Here is a 10,417-nt window from a genome sequence, read left to right as displayed (position 1 = left end):
GAAGTAAGGAGGAACATAGTCAACATCTACGGAAAGTTTAAGAAACATTACGATCAGCGAAGCTCTATGCGAAGTTCTCTAAATGCGAGTTTCAGATTCGAAGAGTCGAATTCTTGGGCCATGTTGTTAGCGAGAAGGGAATACACGTGTACCCTTCCAAAATCAAAGCCATTGAGAACTGGTCAGCACCGAAGACACCTACGGTAATTCGTCAATTTCTAGGTCTCGCTGGCTACTATCGCATGTTCATACAGAACTTCTCAAGCATCGCGAAACCGCTTACTTCATTGACCCAGAAAGGCGTGGCCTTTGACTGGGAAGAGAAACAAGAGAAGGCGTTCCAAGCACTAAAACAAGCCTTGTGCACCGCAACGATATTATCCCTCCTAGAAGGGATAGAAGATTTCGTGGTGTATTGCGATGCATCCAACCAAGGGCTTGGTTGTATTCTTATGCAAAGAGGAAATGTTATTGCCTATGCCTCCCGTCAGCTTAAGACACACGAAGTCAACTATACAACACACGATCTTGAGTTAGGAGCAGTGATATTTGCTCTGAAGATCTGGAGACACTATCTGTATGGTACGAAAAGCACTATTTTTACAGACCACAAAAGCCTACAACATATATTCGACCAGAAGGAGCTCAACATGAGACAACGACGGTGGGTCGAGCTACTCAGTGATTACGAATGCGAAATTCGTTATCATCCCGGCAAGGCCAACGTAGTAGCTGACGCCCTAAGTTGGAAAGAATACTCTGGTTGTAGAGTCATATCATTGACTATGACTATCCATTCACACTTGTCCACACAAAGTAAGGAGGCTCAGTTCGATGCTTTGAAACCCAAAAACGTGGCGGGTGAATCCTTGAGAGGGATGGATAAGAACTTGGAAGTCAAGGGTGGCGGAGCCTTATATCTTATGGACCGGATCTAGACACCGAAACACGGTGGCTTCAGAGACTTGGTCATGACCGAATCGCACAGCACTCGATATTCCGTCCACCCAGGTTCATATAAGATGTATCTGGATCTTAAAAAGTTATACTGGTGGCCTAACATGAAAGCAGAGATTGCTACCTTCGTGAGTAAATGCCTTACTTGAGCCAAGGTTAAGGTCGAATACCAGAAACCATCAGGTTTACTTCAACAGTCGGAGATACCAGAATGGAAGTGGGAGCGGATCATAATGGACTTCATAACCAAGTTGCCCAAGACAACGGGTGGACTTGATACCATTTGGGTCATCGTCGATAGATTGACCAAGTCCGCACACTTCCTGCCCATCAAAGAAACTGACAAGATGGAGAAGCTCACAAGAACATACATTAGGGAGATCGTACGACTGCATGGTGTTCCTATATCTATTATCTCCGACAGAGATAGTAGATTCACTTCGAGGTTCTGGCAGTCGCTACAAAGTTCCTTAGGAACGAGGCTGGACATGAGTATAGCCTACCATCCACAGACTGACGAACAAAGTGAGAGAACTATCCAAACCTTGGAAGATATGTTGCGAGCCTGTGTGATCGACTTTGGGAAGGCATGGGATACTCATTTACCCCTTGTCGAATTTTCCTACAACAATAGTTATCACACGAGCATAAAGGCTGCTCCATTCTAGGCCCTCTATGGCCGTAAGTGCAGATCCCCTCTGTGCTGGGCTGAGGTGGGCGACACACAGTTAGCTAAAGGACGCATTCCTGACAGCACTCTCACAGGTCCGGAAATCATACGGGAAACGACAGAGAAGATCGTTCAGATTCATGAACGATTGAAAGCTTCTAGAGACCGATAGAAAAGCTACGCAGACAAACGAAGGAAACCTTTGGAATTCCAGGTGGGAGACCGAGTCCTTTTGAAAGTCTCACCCTGGAAGGGCTTGATACGCTTCGGAAAGAGTGGAAAGCTAAATCCAAGATACGTAGGGCCTTTCGAGATTCTCGCTAGAATCGGCCCTGTAGCTTACAAACTCAATCTACCTTGCAAACTCAGTAACGTACATTCTACTTTCCACGTCTCGAACTTGAAAAAGTATCTGTCCGACGAGACTCTTGTAATCCCACTCGACAAAATCGAGATCAACGAGAGCCTCAGCTTTGTGGAAGAACCTGTAGCGATCATGGACCGAGAGGTCAAGCAAACGAAGCAAAGCCGTATCCCGATAGTGAAGGTTCGCTGGAGCGCCAAGCGAGGACCTGAATTCACTTGGGAGCGTGAGGATCAAATGAAACTGAAATATCCTCATCTTTTCGCTTAGTTAATTGTAACTTAATTGCTTAAATTCTAATTTCGGGACAAAATTCTCTCTAACGGGGGGATGATGTGACAACCCGAAATTTCTATCTTGTACAACCATTCACTTCAATCAAAGTCAGACTTGTTTCTGATAACTTTTAGCACTGTTTAGAGTCTGTTTGAGCATTCTGAGCCTAGTGCATCAAAGGAATCAGTGTTTGGATTTATCAGTTAGGGTTCCAAACCAGCTAGCAAACTGTAAACCTCCTCAAAAGGAGTTTACGGTCAAGAAGCTTAGAGCTTACGGTCATGGTGACCGTAAACTCCCTATATATACATAAATTATGATCATTTTGATCATTTCTTTCATTTCCAAGCCAAAAATCTCGAAAACTCTCTCAAGTATCATAAGATATTCATCTTGATCTTCCAAAAATATCTTCAAGTGTTCTTCATTTCACCAAGAACACCAAGAACACACACTAGCGTTCTTGGATCCTAATCACCCTTACAAGCTTCTAATAAGATCTTTGTGTGCTCAAGGTTTCACCTGACAGTCTACATCATATTTCCAAACATACTTCCGTATCACTCACTACAGGTGAGTTCATACCCCTTAATCTATCTTTTAAATGATTTTAAATGCTTTTATTGGGGGGGGGGGAATACAAGTAGAAAACATGTTAGTTATATAATCAATCACATGTGATTTATAACTATGTTTCAAACAAAGGGTTTCATATACTTCAAACTGTGTTTCAGACAAAGGATTTCTTATACTTTCAAATTGTATTATTAATCAAACTACTTTTAAATCGTTTTATAAATTGACATCAAGTCATTAATATTTATTATTAAACTCTTCAAATGTTTTACAAAACTTCTTTTTAAACTTATATATTGTTAAATGCATGTCTATATATGTATAGTTATATAAGTAATGTTTAAAGGACTTAGGACTGATAACTCGCTTAATTTCCTTTTCCTTGTTTGGATATGGCCTGAAAGTATCGGTTATTTGTCCGAAGGTCGTTTAAATATCAATTATATATTATGTATACATATGTAGATATAAAAGTACTATCAATCAGTTCAGTACCTTTGGGTAGCAAAGGCATACCTTCCTTCATTTAACCTACAGAAATTACTAGTAAACTATAATAGGTATAGTTTAGGAGAATATTATCATATACAAATACTATAACAGAGAATACTATAACAGAGAACACTATAACAGAGAATACAATAACAGAGAATACTATAACAGAGAATACTAGACAGAGAATACTATACAAAGGATACAATACAGAGAATACTATACATAGAATACTATTACTATAACAAGTATACTATAACAAGATTCAGAGATAACATAATGTGAGATACTACTTCATGACACATCGACCATTTCGTTATGTCACGTTTTGTAACCAGAATCTCCTGGAGGGAGAGCGTGAGTTTGCGTATAGATCTATACTGGATTGACTATCCTACACCTTGTTGTTCGCTACAGTGGGACTTGCAAGTCTACGGGTGCCAAATGTCATTTCTTCTGACCTCTTTCATCGTCGTGTTATAGTCGGTTTAGTATGGTAACAATCTTATCACATTTTGCCTTAATTAAACCATTGGTTTTAAGGTAGTTATTACTTCAGTAGTTAATACAAATAATACTGCAGTACACATACATTTTTCCCATTATATTCAAATTGTGATCTTCTCACAGAAAGGGTAATATAAAACTATATTCTGGTAACGATAGTCATATTTGGGAAAAGCTTCCACTTTTACAGAGAAACAAACATACAAAACAGTCGGGTCTTGGTAGAAGACTACTTTTTAATACTAGTAGAAAATATAGGATTTTCTAGGAGTTTTTCAAACATATACAAACATTTACATTGAACATTTACAAACATTTTCATCATACTTATGCAAACATTGACACTAAATACTTATGAACTCACCAGCTTAAATGCTGATCTACGCTTTCAAAATAACTTGTATTCTCAGGTCACCAGTAGACAGGTACCGATGACAGGTTTTGAGAAGACGGAGCAATGTTCAAGACTCGTCTTTTATTTTTATTATTCATTTTTGGTGTCTTATTACTATTAAAGAACACACTTGTATGAAATTATACTATTAATGCAATGGATGATGTTGTTGCTTATTTACTACTTTGCATTGTTATGCTACTGTACATGACATCCTCCACCCCCGAACGTTTGCGCCATTCCGGTTTTGGGGTGTGACATTCCGGGTTGTCACATCACCCCCCCTGTGGAAATGATTACAATGGATTTTATCACTAAGTTACCCAAATCTCCAAGTGGGCACGAGGCCATCTGGGTAATTGTCGATCGACTGACTAAATCCGCCCACTTCCTGCCAATCAAAGAAAATTTCAAAATGGAGAGACTCAAACGGATCTACATTCGAGAAATAGTTCGCCTTCATGGGGTGCCTGTATCCATTATCTACGATCGAGATAGCAGGTTTACCTCGAGATTCTGGAAATCACTACAGAAGGCTCTTGGAACTAAGCTGGACATGAGCACGACTTATCATCCACAGACAGATGGACAGAGTGAGAGAACAATTCAGACATTGGATGATATGTTGAGAGCCTGTGTCATCGATTTTGGCATGTCGTGGGACACTCATCTACCCTTGGTCGAATTTTCTTACAACAACAGCTACCATACCAGCATCAAGGATGCATCGTTTGAAGCCCTCTACGACCGTAAGTGTAGATCCCCTCTATGCTGGGCTGAGGTGGGTGACACGCAGCTAGTCAAGGGTCAAGCCCCCGACAACACTCTTACGGGTCCTGAAATCATCTGAGAAACGACTGAAAAGATCGTAAAAATCCAAGAACGACTGAAAGCATCAAGATATAGACAAAAGAGCTACGCCGACAAAAGACGAAAACCTTTGGAGTTCCAGGTTGATGACCGTGTCCTTTTGAAGGTGTCGCCCTGGAAAGGCATGATACGCTTCGGAAAGCATGGAAAGCTAAATCCAAGGTACATTGGACCATTCGAGATCCTCGCAAGGATCGGTCCCGTAGCATACAAACTCCAGTTACCCCAAGAACTTAGCAACGTGCATCCCGTCTTCCATGTGTCGACTTTAAGGTGAAACAAGTCTAGGGTCATGTCCAACTAGAAGATAGGGGTCAGACTCTCACTTTGGAGGGCCTTTAAGGAGTGTACGGCCACCCTTATGAAGGTGTGCGGCCGTACTCCTTCAAAGGACGAAGAACATGATGAATCTTGCTGAATCAAAGCTTAGATCAAGAGGTCTTCCAAGTATAGCAAGCTAAAGGATGGAATACTCATGTTTTTGAAGCCTTGAAGAGTTCACGGTTGAAGAAACTTGAGAAAGAAAGGAGTAGTGTGCAGCCAAGGGGAGAAAGGAATGAAGGAAAGGGGTCTAACCATATATATAGGGGTGAGTGCGCGGCCATGAGGGGGTGTACGTCCGTACACCCATGTGTGCGGCCGTACACTCCTCCTAAGAGAGTGCATGGCCCGGTTTTGCTACTTTACGACTTGATAACTCATCCTTAATCTCAACCTTGGTTGTACTCAAGCTTAGAACACTTAAACAAACCCTTAAACGGTGCTAAAAGGTAACAGAATCGAGTTTAACATTGATAGAATTGACTAATCGTACAAGGTAGAAGTTCCGGGTTGTCACATCATCCCCCTGTTAGTGGGAATTTCGTCCCGAAATTCAAGGATAGAAATACAAATCATGGACTTGGAAAAAGATACGGGTTGTTCTGTTTCATTGAATCCTCACGCTCCCAAGTGAATTCAAGTCATCGCTTGGCATTCCAGCGAATATTCACTATCGGGTTGCGACTTTGTTTCGTTCGTTTGACTTCCCGGTCCATGAGTTCAACTGGTTCCTCCACGAAGTGTAAGCTCTTGTCTAGTTCGATCTCATCGAAGGAAATCACAAGTGTCTCATCGGACAGACACTTCTTTAAATTCGACACGTGGAAGACGGGATGCACGTTGCTAAGTTCTCGGGGGTAACTGGAGTTTGTATGCTACGGGACCGGTCCTTGCGAGGATCTCGAATGGTCCAATGTACCTTGGATTTAGCTTTCCACGCTTTCCGAAGCGTATCATGCCTTTCCAGGGTGAGACCTTTAAAAGGACACGGTCACCAACCTGGAACTCCAAAGGTTTTCGTCTTTTATCGACGTAGCTCTTTTTTCTATCTCTTGATGCTTTCAGTCGTTCTCGGATTTGTATGATCTTTTCAGTTGTTTATCGGATGATTTCAGGACCCGTGAGAGTGTTGTCGGGGGCTTGAAACTTGACTAGCAGCGTGTCACCCACCTCAGCCCAGCATAGATGGGATCTGCACTTACAGCCGTAGAGGGCTTCAAACGACGCAGCCTTGATGCTAGTATGGTAGCTGTTGTTGTAAGAAAATTCGACCAAGGGTAGATGAGTGTCCCACGACATGCCAATGTCTGAATTGTTCTCTCACTCTGTCCATCTGTCTGTGGATGATAAGCCGTGCTCATATCCAGCTTAGTTCCAAGAGCCTTCTGTAGTGATTGCCAGAATCTTGAGGTAAACCTGCTATCTCGATCGTAGATAATGGATACAGGCACCCCATGAAGGCGAACTATTTCTCGAATGTAGATCCGTTTGAGTCTATCCATTTTGAAGTTTTCTTTGATTGGCAGGAAGTGGGCGAATTTAGTCAGTCGATCGACAATTACCCAGATGACGTCGTGACCACTCGGAGATATGGGTAACTTAGTGATAAAATCCATTGTAATCATTTCCCACTTCCACTCAGGTATTCCTGGCTGCTGAAGTAAACCTGATGGCTTTTGATATTCTACCTTCACCTTGGCGCAAGTCAGGCACTTGCCCACGAAAGTAGCGATCTCTGCATTCATGTTCGGCCACCAATATAGTCGTTTGAGATCCAGATACATCTTATCTGAACCTGGGTGAACAGAGTATCTGGTGTTGTGAGCTTCGTTCATAACAACCTCCCTGTAACCACCGTACTTTGGGGTCTAGATCCGGTTCACGAAGTAGTAAACTTCGTCTCCCTAGACCTCTAAGTTCTTTTCCATTCCTCTTAGAGCTTCATCCAACATGTTTCTGGCTTTAGGGCTTCCAGCTGAGCCTCTCTAATTTGTGCGGATAAATGAGAATGGATGGTCATTGTTAGTGCCTTCACTTTATGACCTGAATACTCTTTTCGGCTGAGGTCATCCGCTACCATATTGGCCTTACCGGGATGGTAGCGTATTTCGCGCTCATAGTCACTTAGTAGCTCTACCCATCGCCGCTGTCTCATGTTTAGCTCTTTCTGATCGAAGATATGCTGTAGACTCTTATGGTAGGTGAAAACAGTGCACTTGGTTTCGTAGAGATAATGTCTCCAGATCTTTAGCGCGAAGACCACTGCTCCCAACTCTAGACCGTGAGTTGTGTAATTGACTTCGTTTGTTTTCAACTGCCTCGAGGCATAGGTAATAACCTTTCCTCGCTGCATTAGCACACAACCAAGGCCCTGATTGGATGCATCGCAGTAGACAACGAAGTCTTCCGTCCCTTCGGGCAGGGACAAGATAGGTGCGCTGCATAGATTCTGCTTCAATGTTTGAAACGCAGTGTCTTGCTTGTCTCCCCAACTAAAGGTTACACCTTTCTGTGTCATGGTGGTTAAAGGCTTAGCGATTCTGGAGAAGTTTTGGATAAACCTGCGATAGTAGCCCGTGAGACCCAAGAATTAGCGGATTTCTATGGGTGTCTTTGGTGTTGACCAATTCTCAATCGCTTTGATTTTGGATGGGTCCACGTGTATGCCTTCCTCGCTAACCACATGACCAAGGAAAGTTACCTTCCTGATCCAGAACTCACACTTTGAGAACTTTGCATACAACTTCTCTGCCCTTAATGTTTATAACACTAGCCTCAAGTGCTGTTTATGATCATCTTCGCTCCACGAATAGACAAGTATATCGTCAATGAACACGATCACGAACTTCTCTAGGAAAGGGCGGCACACCCGATTCATCAGGTCCATGAATACTACCGGTGCGTTGGTTAGACCGAAGGGCATTACTACGAACTCGTAGTGTCCGTAACGAGTTTGGAATGCCGTTTTGGGAACATCGTTCTCGTGAACTCATAACTGATGGTATCCTGATCTAAGGTCTATCTTCGAGAAATAGCTGGCTCCCTGAAGTTGCTCAAAGAGGTTGTCGATTCTGGGTAAGGGATAACGGTTCTTGATGGTTAGCTTGTTCAGTTCTCAATAGTCAATGCACATCCGGAAGGATCCATCTTTCTTCTTCACGAATAAGATCGGGGCTCCCCAAGGTGAGGAACTCGGCCTTATGAATCCTTTGCTGATCAGCTCATTGAGCTGGCTGGATAACTCTTGCATTTCTGTCGGCGCTAGACGGTAGGGAGATTTAGCTACAGGAGTAGCTCCGGGGATTAAGTCGATACGAAACACAACTTGGCGTTCGGGAGGAATCCCTGGAAGATCTTCGGGGAAGATATCAGGAAAGTTGCAGACTTCGGGGATGCTCTCGAGGTCCTTAACTTTTTGCGTTTCATCAACAACATGAGCTAGGAATGCATGACACTCCTTCCGTAGATACTTCTGAGCTTTGATGCATGAAATGATACGAAGGTTCGAACTGAGTTTATCACCGAAAATAGTGAGGGCTTTGCCAGAGGGAAGTTTGAGACGGATGGCTTTCTCGTAGCAAAGGATATCAGCACAATTGGGGCTCAACCAATCCATGCCGATATTAGCAACGAAGCTCTTTATGGAAATGGGCATCAGATCGCTGGGAAAAGAGTGATCGTTCAGGGTAAGAGTATAGCCTATGAATATGTCGTTAGTGCTCTCTTTCTTTCCGTTAGCCATTTTGACGGTAAATGTTTCGGTTAAAGGTTGGGATTTACGTTTAAGTAGATGTTTGAATGTATGACTAACAAAACTCCTCTCCTCACCAGAATTGAAAAGAATGCATGCATAAGAGTTGTCAAGGAGGAACGTACCCGTAACAAAGGTAGGATCAGCGACCGCTTCCTCCTGGCCCATAGTTAGTACCCTCCCTGTGTTGCCCGCTGTTGTTGCCTTGGGGCAGTTTCTTTTGAAGTGCCCAACCTCTCCACAGCCATAACAGGCTTGACCAGCACCCGCCCCAGGAGCCTGATTGGTTGGTTGGACTGGTGCCTTGCAGAATCGAGTTGTGTGTCCCCTCTTATTAGAGCTGTTGCATTGCAGATCACGGCAGGTTCCGTGATGATGAAAGTTACACTTGTTGCACTTTGGAAGAGTACCATCATAACCACCGGTAGGAGCTTGAGTGGTTGGAACAGCAGCTGGAGCAGCAGCAGGAGTAGTAGCAGCATGAACTGCCATTGTTTGCTATTTCTTGGAGGGCTCCTGCGAAGACTGCCCCTTTCGCTTGTTCCAAAATTTCTTCTTCTTCCCACCACTCTCCTTTTGTGGCTCGGGAACAGTTGTTACCTTATCAAGATCGACCCCATGATCTATCAGAGTCTGCGCCAGACACTTGGCGCTATCAAATGTAGTGGGCCTAGCAGCCAAGACATTTCCTTTGGTTGGGGGCGTCAGTCGCCAGATGCACCTCTCAATTTTCTTGCTTTCTGGGGTGACCATTCCCGGACAGAGGAGAGCCAGATCACAGAATCTAGCGGTTTAGCCAGCAATGTCGGAACCCTTCATCTTCAGGTTCCAGAGCTTGTGCTCTAACTTTTGCACCTCGCCCCTCGGGCAGTATTCCGCAAGCATGAGTTCCTTCAGACTTTCCCAACCCATGGCATTAGCCACTGGCAGGGTTGGAGATTTGACTTGACCATTCCACCAGGTCAATGCTCTGTCGGTGAAGGTGCAGGCGGCAAACTTCACCTTGTTTGCTTTGGAACAGACGTAAATTTCGAAGATGGATTCGATCTTCTCAAACCATCGGGTCAGGGCAATAACACCTCCATTGTCGTCGAAGGACTTGGGTTTGGCATTCATGAAGTGTTTGTAGGAACACTCCTTCTGATGTCCCTGATCACCAAGGTTCTGGGAATGAGTACCACTTCCAGATCCACCAGAGTTTACTTGTGCCATTGCTGCAGTCACGGCGACTGTAACTGC

This window comes from Lactuca virosa, chromosome 2, assembly GCF_052849685.1.
Source record: "Lactuca virosa cultivar CGN04683 chromosome 2, Lactuca_virosa_CGN04683_v6, whole genome shotgun sequence".
Taxonomy (NCBI): Eukaryota; Viridiplantae; Streptophyta; class Magnoliopsida; order Asterales; family Asteraceae; genus Lactuca; species Lactuca virosa.
This window is presented reverse-complemented; position numbering follows the sequence as displayed.